We start from the raw sequence: 17272 nt of genomic DNA on the forward strand, positions 1-17272 counted from the left end.
TGAGCTTTGTGACATGGTGCATTAAGAAGCCATCAGACGCTGTGGTCATATGGATATAGACATGATCAGCAGCCATACTCAGGTAGGCTGTGGTGCTTAAGCGATACACCATTACACCACCACCAACCTGAACCATTGATACAAGGCAGGATGGATGGTGCTTTTATATTATTTATACCAAATTATGACCCTACCATCTAAATATTACAGCAGCAACTGAGACTCATTAGACCAGACAATGTTTTTCCAGTCTTCTATTGTTTAACTTTAGTAAACCTGTATGAATTGTAGCCTCAGTTTCCTTATCTTTGCTGACAGGAGTGACACCTTGTGGTCTTCTGCTGTACCCCATCTGCTTCAGTGTTTGACATCTTGTGTGTTCAGAGATGCTCTTCTGCATACTAACAAGTGTTTGTTTGACTTACTTTTGCCTACCCATCAGCTCAAAGCAGTCTGGCCAATTCTCCTCTGAGGTCTCAAGAAGACATTTTTGTGCAGACAACTGTCTCTCACTGGATTATTCTGTTTTTCAGACCAGTTTCTGTAAACACTAGAGATGGTCGTGTGGGGAAAATCCCAGTAGATCAGCAGTTTCTGAAATATTCAGACCGTCAGGCACCAACAACCATGCCACATTCAAAGTCACTTAACTCGGATTTCTTCCTTATTTTGGTGCATGGTTTGAACTTCAGCAGGTTGTCTAGACCATGATTACTGACATGCCAAAATGAAGTGAGTTGTTGTCATGTGATTGGCTGATTAAATATTTGGATTACCTAGCAGTTGAATAGCTGTACCTAATAAATTCTTGTATTTGTTGCATTTTAAATATATTTCTAGTTTGTGTGGCTCAGCCAAGCCTTTTTTTTTATCAAAGCCTTTTGATTTGACTGGAACTTTATGGAAAATAAAGGTATATAATATTTAAAAAATAAGAAGTTCTGCCCAAATTAACAGGTGAATCAAATGTATGATAATTAAATTTGAACTTCATACTATGTTGCTTTGTCCTAAATGGTTGAATCTCAAGCTTATAATGAATTTAATATGAGAAAATTATAGTTTTTCTGTTTTTGTGTACAATAGCTATTTTACCCTTCCTGAATGAGCAGGACCAAACAATAAAAAATGAACCTTTAGCACTTTACTTTGTATTTATTCTTATTCTATTTTTGAATTCTCATCTCTTGTTTCTGTTTGCAATCCAACCCTCTTCATCCATTTGCAAGTGCCTCAGTGTCGTCTTCAAACGGCCAGGGCATCAAATGTAACTGCTAAGTGTTTGCAGAGCATTGAAAGCCACCCAAGAATATAGACTCTTTCCCTTTCTGGCAGCAAACTCTTAGTCTAGTTTCATTTAAGCTACCAGCTTGAAATGGACTACTTCACCATAGCAACAAAGATATGGACTCATTTCAACAGACACTTGTCTGTAAGCACACTTAGGAATGTACTGTTTTGTATAGATTAAATTTAGAACTTTAACTATTTATCTATGGGAAACGTTCTTGTATGCTCTTTGGGTGCGCAGCTTCACCTAGAGTGGCTCCAGGTGAAGCTAGAGTGTTGTTCACCTTCAGGAAGTTAAATTTAAGAAACACAATCTTCAGCAAAAAAATGCTGTCCTGGTTACATGTTATCAATAACAATGCAAAAAGAAAGAAAAAAGAAAAACAGTGAGTACAGTGAACTAAGCATGTCTTTCATCTGCATCATGCAGCATGGCCAGCTGTGACTCCCACATGAGCTTTTGCTGCGAGCTTGTTCCTCTGGCGGAGGCTCTTATCATGTGGCTTGGAGATCTGCTGTGGTCTGGCTCACATTTTCCACAAATACACAATCCCGGCAACGGCACAGAGAGAATCGACAGCACAGTGACAACATGCTGTGAGGTCCTTACTGTTACTGCAGATGGCTGATGTTGGAGGGCTCCTGAGTGGGACAGTAAATTTCGAGCATGTTACTGTTATTTCAGTATTCAGTTATGCATGACTTGTTCTGCATTTCTAAGCAGATAATCTCTATTTCTGGCGTGCGTCGGCTGTCAGTTTTACACCCTTTGCGTGGCTACTTAGAGCATGTGCTGGCACAGTGTGATGCTCGGCCCTGGATTAATAAATGCTGTCATATTCATTTCGTTTCACTATGATTTATATAGCGCCAGTTCAAAACAACCATCTTTTCAATCTCTTATGAGGAGCACTTGGTGAGGAAGAACTCGGTTTTAACAGAAAGAATCATCAGTGAGGGCACGCCATCTTCCACGTGAAAAGTGAAGATAAATAATAGAAACACAAAGATATGGACTTGATTTCAGGAAAAGCTGCTGTGCAGTAGCTTGAGGCTAGCTTTGCAGTCGCTGCATTTTTGTCCTACTAGTTTGCTGGTTTGGCTACGCTGGTCCACCAATTAGGTCCAGATTGAAATATCATAGAGCCAAGTAAAATTTGTAGCCTGCATTCAAGTTACTTTGCTTGATTTAATGCCAGCACGAGGCTAAATGTGTGGATTTCCTTTAACGTGCACTTTCATTGGGCAAAATTGTAATGATTTTATTTAACTCCTGACTTTTGATCCAATTCTAATATTAGGTCAGTTTTTCAGTTATAATTATCGTAAAAAATGACTGATTTAATTTTGAGAATTAATAAGCTAGTGATAGCATGCTAGCTATTAAACGTTATATTGCCCAACACCGTCTTCTCTGTTCTGTCCAGCTAGCATTAAACTCGAAGAGCTGCTACCATGGTTACAGACTGCTAACCATGTTCATTCCCAAAGTCGCTTTAAAAACCATTTTAAATGAAAAAGCATGTTTTGTTTTATGTTCTTTTTATTATTTAAAAAAATGCAAACCTTCCCAGAAGCTTTTAATCTCAGGCTGAACTGGTCTTTGGCACTGGTGCAATAGAATATGAGAGACCATGGTCCTCTCTTAACTTTCTGAGCCTCCGATCTTGTTTGGGGTGCATTTTTAATCTCTTCTTACTTGGAATTATATAGGCCTGCTAAGTGCAACCAAGCATCAATTTTAACAAAAAAATATATTTTACAACATAATATAATAAACTCTGTTTTTAATAAAGTATACAAGACTTTGATCACATTGAAGTCTGAGATGACGAAAAGCCAAAAATCTTGTCTTCTCCTTTGAGTACACAGTGTCTCGGGATGCTAAAGGATGATAAAGTCTGCATTAGGCTGTTGCTTCTTGGAGTGTTAGCCAAAAGATCATGGTTTTAAAAACTTTGGTTTAAGCTTATTACTAGCTGACTCATTCCCTTTTTAGCTGTTTTTAAACCTTCAATTATTACTTCATTAAGTCTGGGCACAAAAAACTCCTACTCTCACTATTTCCATCACCAAGTATGGGATGGCACCATCAGACATCGTATGCATGTCTGTGAGATGTCAGCAGTTTTAGAAACCTGCGGTTTTTAATCTTCTGTCTGGGATGAGAATAAGCTGTTTGCTGTCATTAATGTTTTTTGTTTGAGTTTCCTCTAGTTTGTTTCTTTTTATTAATTCAAGTTGCAGACATGCATGTATGTGTTCCATTGCCCCCGCCTTCTTAAACCACCTTGGTAGACCTTGGGACGCCATTTATGTAGCTTTTTCAGTCTTACTGACCACTCAAAGTGCTTTAGGCTACAGGTCACATTTAGCCATAAATTAATACAGCACTTTATTCTGTGCACTTAAGGCACTCTATCTAACATGGGACATGAGACATAGAATCGTCATCAGCTAATGCAGCTCACCTGGGGATGCTATGAAAAAACTGGCAAATGTCTCAACCTTCACAGCACATATGACGCACATTGATTTACTGCTCAAACTGCTGACATTGCTGACTTCTGTGCTTCATTTCTTTTCCATTTGCCTTATATTGGACCCCCATTAAATGGCTAAAATTTCAAAAATATATTATAGATAAGAAAATTCTTCATCTTTAATTGACTGACTGGTTTGCTGCTTAGTTATCCTGCAAACTGCATACCCCTGACTGTTCCTTCCTTACAGCTCTCCTTGTGGGAAACTGCTGATTCAGCTGGGTGGGGACAACAAAGCTACACATGACAAACAGAGAAATATACAAGTACAAACACTAGAAAATTGCAGATAAAAAAACTTGTTTAGCCAGTCACCAGTTTGGAAACAACTCATGTTTAATGAGTTATTTTCTCCATCACCCACTCACTTCTCAGAGGTCAAAGTTTATTTGTGGTGATTGGTATCATAGCAACATTGGAAAGCCCCCCCTGTACACGGTTGTGTTATTTCCTGCGATTGGTTCAGCTTCACTCTCCTCTGGCAATCTATGTGAGAAGTGAAGAATTTAAAAAAAAATCCACCAACATGGAACTGACCATTCTCTTCCACTGACCTTATCTGACACATGCAGTCATGAGAGACTTTTTATTTTCATGTTCACTGAATATTGGTAGTTTTCACGCTCCACCCAAATAAACCAGCACAGACAGCTTTGCATGTAAAGCATTAGTATGATATACATTTTTCACAAGCCATTCTATATTATTTATATTATTCTTTATATTATTTTACTCCATATTACTATATTCCTTTGTTCACATTCATCTAAAGACAGGTGGTATAAACTGAGAATAGATCTACAAACATGTATGAGGTGTGGTCATTAAATGTCAAGACTAAGGCTTTTGTTCAGTTCCTTTTCCCTTCAGAATATTCCTCTTCTGCAACTAAACACCGCTGCACTCCAATCTTCCCCTGATCAGAGTTGTGCAGTGGGTAATTTCCTTCTTTACTTCATTTAAACTGAGTCCCGTTGAGTACAAAAAAGAAAGTTGGTTGGCTGTAGATCAGAATTTGAACAGGAGGGAGGCGACTCAAGTACTGCAATGCATCTCTCAGCCAAAAACTGCTTCACTAGGAACTCTGTGCTGGTGCATTATCCTGAAAAGGGATGAAATCATTTTCCCCCCAGCTGTGGCCTCTTTCTTCTGGCCCTTTCTCTCAAAGTTATAGAACGTGTTTGTAGTGATTGGACAAAATTACTCTTTGAAGTTGCTGGTCACCTCTCTCAGGGCCTAAACTGCATCATAACAGAGAGGAACCATACAAACAAAACTTGGTTGGAGTAGGATACTCACAACATACTCTATTAATCTCTTGGACTTGGCCTTGTCAGGTGATCATACATGCTGCAGAACATTCCACAATACAAAAGTAAAAACGTGAAGAATGTGCTCTGATATATTACTTAAGACATGAATGATACGTCTCTTTTCATGTGCCTGAATGTAATTTTTGATTTTAGTCTCAGATGCACTGATTGGTATCCATCCACTCGTCCATGCTCCAGTCTTGCACATTTTTACCTTTTATTTTTTTATATATATTTTTAGAACTATATTATAAATCATATTTAGAAAAATTGGTTATGTTTAGAAAGATATGACAGTTTGGGTTAAAATAGAGAGATTATGATTTTTTTTTAACCTGTTTTACTAATTGCCGTGATGTCACATCCCTGCTTTGTCATGATATCATACATGCTGCAGAACTTCCTGTTTAAATACATTAGTTTCAAAGTCACGTTGGTACAAAAAAGGGGAAAAATTTGTGTCTATAAACATAGACTATTATGATTATGATTGTTATTATTTCTATTAAATATAAAGTTCTAAAAACATTACATTTGATAATGTAACATGATATTATCTCAACTTTTGGTATAGTTACATATAATATACTTTTTATTCATCTATAATGTTACCAAATAAAAGTCTCTGTGTGGTTTCATTATTTTGTAACCATAGAGCAACAAAGTCATAATGTCACCAGTTGGTAATGCTGCACTCATCTACTAACCAAACCCAATGTCAGCGTAATCTGTTTGTAAGGTAGCCTATCAGAGTCTCTTGTTCACTGATCAACCCACCAGCCCCCTTGTTGGCTTAAATAGGTCTCAAATTTGAGCACCTCTCTCAGACAATACAGCCAAATTGAAAAATGCCCAATTATCACCAATGAACATGCCTCGCGCTTACTTATAAGATTCCAGACTCCATAAGCGAACGGGAGTTGCCAAAACACAGTAAGTATGTGAAAAACTGAGACAAAGTCACAAGAGGAAACAAATGTACATGTGAAAAGTGGAATGAAAAGTCTGGGAAACAGATTAAAGGCTTGAGATTGGGTTATTATAGAGATGAGTTCCACCACATGAAATGTTCTGTGTGGTGGAAGACGTGTGAAAGCGCTTGAATGATTGCTCATCTCTTTTAATTAGTGAGCGAGTTTAGCCTTCGCCAAATGTGCAAAGGTGAGTGTTGCACGGTGCATGGCATTGGGCTTTTTATTTTTAAATAACCAGTTTCCATAATGACTGACAAATTTAGTAGTCTCATAGCTATCTCACACATAAAGTATATACAAAGGATGATACTCCTTCAAAAGAAAGACCTGCTACCATCAGAGTGAACCAAGCATAAATTACAAGCTCAACTTCCAATTTTAGCTTTTAAAAAAATTCAGCCCTAAATTTCCCTTTGGTTGCTGCACAATTTAGTTTTTTCATTCCTTCCAAACCAGAACTTACCCACAGCTGAAGTTTTCAGAGATTGTAAAAGTCTCCACATTTGTAAGTCACAACTAATTCAATTAGGTAGTTTAGTTAAATCAGCCAAAAAAAAGAAAAAAAAACATGCTGCAAAACCGCTTTGCTGGTTGTTTCCCATAAAATTAAATTACAGCAATTTTTAAAAAGTGACATTAAGACATTTAGTTTAAACAGCATGAGTTCATAAAAACAGCAAATTACGTGTACGCAAAATATTTAAAAAACAGGATTTTCAGGTGCTACTGTTAAAATGAGGCGTAGAAGAAGGATAGAGGCAGTTCTCAGTTCTCCCAGTTTACTTGAGTTTGTTATTGACTAATAAGACATTTACACCCATTTCTAATGTGGATTTGGCTGCAAGCTTACTATATATTACTGAGCCATTACATGTGTAATCCAAGAGGTGCTGTGGTTTATTTCAAGTTTACCACATGCCTCATGCTGTATGCCATTACAGCACTGGAATAAAACCTTACACTCAGATAAGGCTGAACCTCTTGCCAGCAGTGATATCACACATATTATGACATGGAAATAGTGTATCGAGTGTATTTAGTGATTTTAGTCCCATGTGTTTGATTTTCATGTCTCTTCATTTGAATGTTATTTCTATCCATAACGCTATAGCTTAAAACCCAATGACTGACCCAGTGAGATTTTTCAATTAATAGTTGTAAAAACTTGGAAACAATATTAAGCTGGAATCTGTGTTTCTGAATGAGTCTCATCCTCTCCAAGCTGGAAAAGAACAAATTAGATGTTTGTTTCTCAGTTATATATTTCTTATGTTGCTGGCATGACATCCACAGGAAGCCGCTTACTCATTGTACAGTCCGTGGGAGGATTGTGTCACTTAATCTAAATACCATTGTTCTTACATCTTCTCCCCCGCAGAACAGGCCTGATTCCTGAAGCATATTAAGAAGGAACAGCTCAAACAAACTGTGAATCATATGTGAAAACCATCAGGACAATGCTGGCAAGAGTCCACCTCTTCGTAGGCTTGATATGGTTTCGAAATGCCTCTCTCGGGAGCTGAAATGACCATTTTTGGTCAAAAAGGTGCAATGTTTATTTTGCCCTGAAGGCCCGTTCAAAGCGATAACAACCAAATTCAAACCAGAGGACCTGTGGAAATCGATGCAGGAGCACAGGATGAGATGTAATGAAAAACTTCACAAGACTTGGCTTGTTGAGGTTGTTTCCCCAGTGAGAGGATGCAGGGTGAAGGAGGGGGGAGAAGGTAAAAGGGAGCCAGAAAGAAAGAGGGGGAGGCACAAGACAGAAAGTTTGATGCAGCTTTTTGAATCAAACTGTGACTGTTGTGGTCCCTGTTGTATCCATTAGATTCCTAATGCCATTTTATCCCCCTGCCCTCCATGTTCTCTGTCTCTGTCATTATCTTTAATATTATTCATGTCTAAGTGCTAGTGCTAACAGTCTGAAGCCTAGGTTTTCTCATTCATCTCATTATGGTTTTACTTCCTGCCTTTGTTCTTTTCCCTCCTTTGTGATTCCTCAGTGTTTCATTACTTCCACCCGCCACTCATTCCCACCCATGTCTCATCACCAGTTACGACCGACATGTGTCTATGAAGACCTGTCTTTCCCTTTTCTGTTTGTGCTCTGTGTGCCGTGTCAGCTTTGCCTGCCTATGTGTCTGCATTACCAGCACATTTACATCCTCACATCTTCAGTGGGTGCAGCTTTGCCAAAGCCACTATTATAAAGAGTCCTTTGGCGTTTGTGATGTGATGCATGAATAAGAGTAATCTGTCATTTCTGATGCATCATTTGTCAGTAAGCAGGGTTACTGTTGTGTTAACCCAAACCACAATCTTTCCCTTAACCATTTTTTTTGTTAACAGCTGTAACTCTAAATGCAACAGAGGAAAAAATTGAACCATGCAATGCAAGAGTCTCGAGACTGGAATATGAAAGACCTTGAAACTGCTGAACTTCCAAAAAAAAACACTGTACAGTCAGGTGACTGCAATAACTAGTACTTAAAAATGAATATTCTGTTACACATGAATTCAAATCTACTCTCTGTGTGGTCTTCGGTGATCCAGATTTTCTTGTAGTAATGCTTTCACAAGTTGTATAATAATAATAATAATAATAATAATAATAATAATAATAATAATAATAACTAAGCTGCCCACTGTTTTACATTGTATTAAGAGTTGGGTGAAGAGGAGCACCATGATGAGATGACACAGTAGTCTCCTTGATTTGACTGATTTTTGGCCTTTTGAAGGAATTTTGTTGCTGTCATAAAGGTCTCAGTACAGTTTCAGAAGCCTCCCCAGCTCCCAAGGAGCAACATTAAGAAGAAACACTAGTAAATCAGGATATTGGCCTTTGGGGCACAGAGGATGTTCCTGAGCCTGGCCTCTCTCTGTGGACCTTGGTGTTTTAAATGGAAGGCTTGTCTTCTCTTTCTGCAAAGCAAGCCTCGGGAAGGAAGCGTGGACCAGTGTTGTGCTGTGTTTCTGCAGTGCCTCAAATATCCACTTCTTTAAAGGTTCCTGATCTTCAAAGGGCAGAGTTCATAGTTAAGTATAAATGATGCACAACTTAAAATAAATATAAACTCCTTCTGTCGTTTGTTCCATTTATATTTCCTACATTGTCAGTAATTTTGAGACCAAATCTTATTTAAAGGATTTATTTTTGAGCCACCTTGAAATTTAAACATATTGCAAAATTACACACACCACATCTGGTTTAAAAACAAGAAAACAAAGGAAACAATCTTCTAGTGAGCCATTGAGCAAAGATTGGAATCCATTATTCAGCTTAAGCCAACCACCCGCATGAAATGTAATTTGCATGTATAATAATGCTAACAAAAAGCAATGCAGAGCAGGAAAAAACATCTTTCACTGGCACAAAGGAGCCAACAGAGCAGAGCGCACTGAGCAACAAAATATCTCATTCATGGTTGTTTTCCAGAGGTGTTCAGTGTACTGAGAGATGTGAATGTACCATCATGGTTTACTTTTTCCCACCCTGAAACAAATTAGTTACATGTAGTTACAATACTGAATGGCTAAAAATCAAGGTGAAAGATTAGAGTCAGTTTGAAAAGACTGCATGTTATCCACGCTAAAGTGTCTGTGAAAGTTTAGTTGGGTACAGTGGTTGTTTAAGTAGAATCGTTGCTAAAATGTCACTGCTAATGCTGGATTCCATTTCAAATCGAAAGCTGGAAATTGTGAGTTCCCAGTCAGGATTTCTAACTGGAACGCCCCCTCAGGTCAGACCTGACTTTTCAATCCAAGATGGCAACAAGGGACATAAACGGTAGCAAAACTGCAGATGTCTGTACTACCACTGTTGTGTTTTTGTGACTCACAAAATAAGCTAAACACAAAGGCTATGTTTGGAAATGTGCTGCAGTGGAAAATTAGGACATGCTTTAAGAGCAAAAAAAAGGCACTGCATTAGACTTACAGATTACTAGTTATGGCTTAATGGCTCTACCTTGCTAGGGAGCAAAACAAAGCCCGTTTTTCCATTTACTAGTACTTAGAAGCTAGTCAACTCAGGTATTATGTCACTCTCCAGCTCTGACATCTGAGTTAAAAGTGCATTAATCTGCAAAACTGTAGTTTTTCTAATGGCCACTTGAGGCTGATTCCAATAGCAAGTCTGTTCCTATTGATTCCAAGGTTAAAATATCCAACTTTAGAGTATTAAAAAAGCATGTTTAGAGGCTTGAACATTTTCTTTGCACCACTATGGTTCATTTTCACCTTCATAATCACTTTATGGGTATCTTATTTATTTATTGTTTTTTTGTAACTGACTCTTATGGAGTTAGAGCCATGGCATGATTTGAGTGACAGATGAAGCCTTTAGCATTTCACCCGTGTTGACTTGGCCTGATCTCAACTGACTGAAGTTGCTGAACTGAACCTTGAGTTTGTTTTTTTCCATCTGTGCCTTCTGGATAATTATTTATAATTCATTATTGATAAATAATAAGTGATTTGAGTTTTGATTGAGTTTTTAGTCTATTTAGCCGTAACAAGTTTAATTTGTGTCTGTGCATTGCACCGGTACAGTATATGGATACAGTTTGGTATATGGCTCCAAAAGAACAGTATCAAAGCAGCCATAATGCTAACAAAAAGGTGTAGTTCAAAACCAGTGGATGACATCAAGGTGATGTGGTATCCATCTTTTACACTGCCTATATGTCTGGCATTTATGCCACCATGATTTAAGAATGTCTCCGGGTTCGTCATCAACACATTTCACTCTAGACCATAAATGTAAATCTAGATAGCTCAAACAGAAAGAAATGTCTTTTTATTCATCCACGAAAAGTTAATACATTTTACAGGATAAATGAAAACTCTGACATGTATGTTTGAGCTGCTGCACAAGTCATGAACTAGCTGTTGAGGTTTATATGCTTTAAACCAAAGTCGACTAACAGAGAGAACAAATGACTGTCTAACCTTAAATATACCTGTAGTTATGCTAACATTGCTAAAAATGATACAGACCTATCATATCATTATATTCTGACTCAGTTTCATAATTAGGCAGTGATTGTTGGTCAGGTACTTTGATTTCTTCTACAGACTTGATTGTTTTACTCCCCCACATTCACTGGACGTATAGTCAGACATTTAAAATCCAGATGATGGAACTCGAGTAGAGTAACACCAGTGGGTGATCCCCTGTTGATGTCATTAATCGCTGCAGAAGACGTCAATTTATGTCTGGTGGAGTAAAAAGCACCCACATGTCATCTGAGCCAGGAGCGAGCCCCCGCAGGTTTCTTGGCACGCTTGACTTCAATGCATAATATTGACAAAGTGTTTGTTTTAGTATGTTTTACGTTCTTTGGATTACAGTTAGCAGCTAGCAAGTGCCAGCTATGTATTTCCTGTTTGGGAGCTCACATGTTGATCTCAGTGACAGCAGAATATAATATGTGCATATATTACCTTGCCAAAGTTAAAAAACAGAAAGACAAAAAAGACAAAGAGACAAAGACGGATTCTAATGGTTCAGAAGAGTAAAGTGGTTTTTAGCTGCATCACAGTTCACCGACCAACCATGTCAATAATCACACAAAGTACTTTCAAGGCAGTCAATACCAGTTTTATGTATATCTAATAAATATGAGCCAGAAAGAGTCTACCTCAGCTTCGCTTAGCAGAAAAAAAAAATCATTTTTTTTCTTGTTTAATTCATTCAAAAACTCAAAGGTAAAAATGACCAGATGGGTTTTCACAAATCTTTGGGGTACTGGGTCAGATTATCCAGCTAGCCAGGCTACAGTACCTCCTATGAAGCAAAAGTTTACTGATCAGACACCAAATGTTGGGTAGCAATCACCAGCTGGACACATTATTTAACCAAGCAGCAGCCACACGGATTGATGACAGCCATATGCTAAAGCCTGCTGTTCCTCCAACTTTAGGCTGGATTCAAATGCAAGTCAGTCTCCACACACTCCCATGATCATGCCCAACTTTATAAGAGAAATAAACATATTTACATAATACTTGGATTCTATATCAAACTTCACCCTGCATGACATCTATAAAGGGAGTTAACTGCAGATAATTTATTTGAATTTCACCAGCGGACCACACCTCACACACTTCCCCTCTGACTGTTCATCTATAAACGCCTTTCTGTCGTACATGTCGGTTTATTCTCACTTCCATGCTCCACCATCGCTGCCCATTTAGTTCTCACCTCCCCAATCCTCACTGATGTTTTCCCGAAACTAGGCCCAGATCTTTGATCTTTGATCACTCCTCCCACCATTCTCTTTCTATAAACATTGTCTAATCGTATTTAAGGTGTGGTCCCTGCAAGTGAAATTGTACAAATGCCTGAAATTATGCTTAATTAACATGTGAATGCAGTCTTTTCCTCTTCACCGCTTCACTTTTCAGTTGTTTCTGCTTATTCAGTTCACAGAATTAGGGAGAATAAATACACTGCAATACACTGCAGACTATAGTTTTACTTAATAACATAGTCAGCAAGGAGTTGAAGACAATGAACAACTGGATGAACTGTTTTCATAGTCACTTTAGGTATTACATATCTACCTCATGGCAGTAAGTCTTTCTACTCGAGATCTCTCCAGAGTCGTCCTGGGCATCATAAACAAGCTGCTGAGGTTTATTTGCTTTAAACCAAAGTTGACTAACAGAGAGAACAAATGACTGTCTAAGCCAGACAAGATCTGACAAACAATGACGTAGCAACCACAGAGAGAAAGTCAATGACAATCACCAACTACAAGTACAGACACGTTTAAATAACCACTGGCAACACAGAGTGGACTGGTCATCATCCTGAGTTAATCTAATTTAATCTCAACTTTGAGCGACTGAAGTGACAACCAGTGAGAGTGAAGGACACTTCTGTTGACATATGACATGACCAGTAAACATATAGGCCAGTATATATATGTATATATCTATATAGGATTACCTAGGCAACTGAAATCTGGACTTTCGACTAGCAACCAACAAGCAGTCAAGTTAGTGTATTGTATCCTCTGCTGAGGACCCTTAAAAAGTGTGAAAAACACGAGTAATCAAATATCAGAATAGCACATATAAACATACAGCTGTGGTCCCAAATGGCCCCAGTCACTAAGCTGAAGGTTAATAGTCACTAATGGGCCTGTTTTAGTCATAGCACTGACTACCTCCACTTACACTGACCTCTCTGCTATACCTACTTAGCATTTATGCTCTAATGGCTCAAAGTGAACCTCGCTGCTTTGTTAATGTACTTTTTGCAGCTGATGTCTGCAGTCAGCTTGAGCTCAAAATGAAGAAAGAGGAGGAAAGTTACCTCCAACCACCAATTTGCAAACTTGCAGTGGCGAATAAAATATCAGCACTGGCGATGCAGCACATTTTATTTGGGATATTTCACATCTCGCACAGTTGATAATGTTGCTTGAGTCAGCTGCCACACTTCATTCCCCTCTCTGTTTTCCACAAGTCCTTCACTGTTACCTTGGAGATAACTCAGCCTTGCATGCACACACAGACAGCCACACGAATATCACACACACAGAGACACGGTAATCCCTGTGGGAAAGGCAGTAAAAGTTTGTGATGAGGTTTTTGGAAGGTAGGGGGAGCATTCATTACCTGTAAGTGATAGCCCCTGAATCTGAACAGAGGAGCCATGCAGACCAACAGGTTCTGCTGGTAAGTGTTCATCATTACAGAGTCACAACATTTTCATGAAGACAGCAAAGGAAAGATGTGAGTTTTCTTAAGTGGTTCCCCCGCATTTCGAACCAGCCAAATGACTTCAACTTATTATTATCCTCTCTGAAAATGCATGTATTAGAAATCGAGAGATAAGAGAAAAGAGGTCATCATTACCTCCTGACTCCTGGAGTTTTAGAAACTATGGATCACAGCCATCTGCTTCATTAGTCTCTCCTCCAAAAATCAGGCCAGCTTTGGTAATGGTCCGCCTTGAAGGCTTCTGCTTCTTTCATGCTTTCAGCTTGATTTATTGTGAAGTGGGAGTTTATGGGAGAGCACTTCAAGCTTGGCGAATGTTTCAGCGAGGTGAACACGACAAGCCACAACTTTGTCATATCAATAAAGAAAAAGAGGGGAAGAAGAAAGAGTGCCATCACTTTCTCTGTCATCCAAAAACACTTTCAAAAATACATTAACAACTTTTTTTTAAATTGCATTCAGGTTGAACAATGCCCTTTCTAAATATGTCAACACAGGCGGGTAGGTTATTGACATGTAACAGGATGTAAATGGCTCCAACGACGCAACATTTCCTGGCTTTTTCCTCCTCTGTCACTCTTCAAGCAAAACACCCACAAATGAGCTTCCTGATTCCACTCATTAAAGCTTATAGTGTATTTAGCTGTAATTGCTTTCCCCCCTCCACACATTCCTCCTTCTTATGTATTTCAGAGGCCTAAGAAAGCAGCAGGAGAAGCAAACTCGATTCAGAGGATCAGTTCAGTGGCAGACGCAGTGTGTTTAGAGTGGAAGGACCACTGTCTTCAATTCAAAGTTGGCTAAACATGGCAGCTTTTCAGAAGTCTAGTCACAGAAAAGAAGATAAACATGGTAGATAGCTGGCAAAGAACACAAGTAAGTAAAAGTGCAGTTTTTCCATTTGAATTTACGGGTTATGCCGGGTCAACACAAAGCTGAAAGTCACTGTTTGGCTTTTGTGAAAAATGTTAAATCTATAATGCTACAATATGTGGTCTTTTCAGCAGAGCACACTGTGCTGAATGAGATGCCCTGGGGCAAATAAATCACTCGGCTGCTAAAGGCTGCTCCAAAATGAAATACTAAGTTTTCTATAGAAGCCTCAAATCCAGAAATTATATGGAGCTAGCTGCTTCATTAACTTCTGTGACCCAGGGCGTGCTCTTACTTTGGATGTTGGATGCACTTAACTTATTAAGATTACAAAACAAACAGCATTTAGTGCAGAATTTATATGTACATCTGCCACAAAAGGAGTGCATCCGACCAATGCTGGCTCAAAATCCAGCTGCTTCTTCCTTTAAAGGTATCAGACCACTGTTGTGTATTTGCTAGATGACAATTTTATGTGCTTTGTGTGCTTTAAGAGTCCTCATCTTGGAGCTGCTTGGAGAGTAAACAGGAACAAACAAAAAAGACAAGAGGCTTAGTCATACCAGCAGCTACAAACTCACACTGAAACACACACAAACACACACACACACACTGCAGGCTTTTATGTTTTGATTTTTGGACTCACACACAGACAAAATATTCCTCTTATCTATACAACATGCTGATTTAAAGATGCATGTAAAATGCAAGGAGACTCATAGTTTAGGCAAAAAACATTTTCATAATGGGATCTCTCCACAAGCTAAAGACTACAGCCAACACTGGCATCTGTTCTGTGGCTCTGTGAGACAGGGCAGAGGCACAGAGAGGAAAGTAAAAACACCAGATTATTTTCAACCCACCATGAATCTGTTATGCAGAGCGCTAAATAACAACATGTCAGAGGAAAGCTGTGGTTTGTTAAGGCGCTTTGCATCCCTTATTTGCATTTAGCAGGTATTTCATTCAGGTATAAATGATTTATTTCTTATTTAACTTTGCAAAATGGGCCCACTTTAAATGAGCTAAGTGAAATCTGTAGTGTATTTTTCCCACATGTTAAAATGATCCCAGACACACATGTTTAGAGGCCGGTTGACAACCGATGGTTGCCAGGCAGTGGCTTGCAGACAAGCTGCATCTTCCGTGCAAACCAAGGGCAACCAAAGCAATCACAAACAGGTTTTTGGTGCTGCACCTTGTCTTTGCCATCAATTTCACTCAGTAAATGCCAGCAACCTTAAGCAACTACATACTAACCAGTGCAGGATTACCTTAGTAACTGGAGGTTTTAGGGGATCGCTGACTGATCACTAGAACTGTGTGACTGAGGCCTTACCCCTTGTTCTTGCCCTCGTGAATGGCACCACACCACACTAGCTCCACCTCCCAATTTTCTCACATTTGCTGTTGCTGCTGCAGCAATTTTCAAACTGGACTAACTTGAGGTAAGACTGTGTGAATAAGAACTCAGAACTCATAGATGGAGTCTCTGCAACCGTGCAGGAGAAGATTGCAAATGGACAAAGAGTGTATTAACGGCGAATATAACTGGCTGTGTAATGATGTCCACCAATGTGGGAAGCAAGAAAGAGCTATTAGGTTAAGGTTTTGTCACAGACTTTATTAAAGACACAGTTTTTTGGGTCTTGTTTCTTAAACCTGCAGTCTTTCTAATAGCCAACAATGGGCGACTCCCTTGGTTGCAAAAAGAAGCTGCATGATTCATGAGGGAAAACGACCTCATTACACAATATCCCAATGAGCTAAGGTCTTTCTCAGGATTCACAAGCCTTGATTCATGTTTCAACAAAGCAAGATGGAAACTGCTAATGTGTCCAAATCAAGGTGCCAAAACACGATGCCACAGACCATCTCTTATATTCAGCTTATGGATTTAAAGTGGATGCTGCACCGGGTTGTCGTGACGATCAGAAATCTCAGCGTGAAAGCGAAGCCGTTATGACCTGGCCCTGGATAAGTGTCAGAAAATGGATGGATGGATGTAGTTAATGTACAGAAACAGCGAGAAATATCCTGTATTTTACATGATTGAACATGCTGTATAAACAATGTGTCAGACAAGAATTCTTGCAAAAATATATGACTAGTTAATGATTTTACTTTGTTGTAGGTAAGATTGTGTCACATTTAGGATGAACTCTGTGTGCTTTGGTGCGTGCGCGTGTATTTCCACCCCCACTCAAATGGAAAGGCCACCTGTGTCGTCCCAGTCCGTCCCTGTCGGCTGCAGCTCCTGATTTTCCTGCGGCTGTTTCCTCTAAGAGGTGGATTTGGAAAAAATCCTGCAGAAACAAAACAGGGACTCCCAGGCAGATAACGTGGCAGCCAGCACAGGTTTCTATTAGAGCGCATTACTCTTGTTTGATAGAGTTGGCCTTGATTTCAAGTGAAACCAGCTGCAGTGGTTTTCTCTGAAGATCACATCTGAGACGATTTATATACTAAAAATAATAACAGGCATAATTAGGCGCTGCTTAGATGCTTGTTTGTGTATAAGCACTTCCTAAGTCAGTCA

This window comes from Oreochromis niloticus, linkage group LG9, assembly GCF_001858045.2.
Source record: "Oreochromis niloticus isolate F11D_XX linkage group LG9, O_niloticus_UMD_NMBU, whole genome shotgun sequence".
NCBI lineage: Eukaryota > Metazoa > Chordata > Actinopteri > Cichliformes > Cichlidae > Oreochromis > Oreochromis niloticus.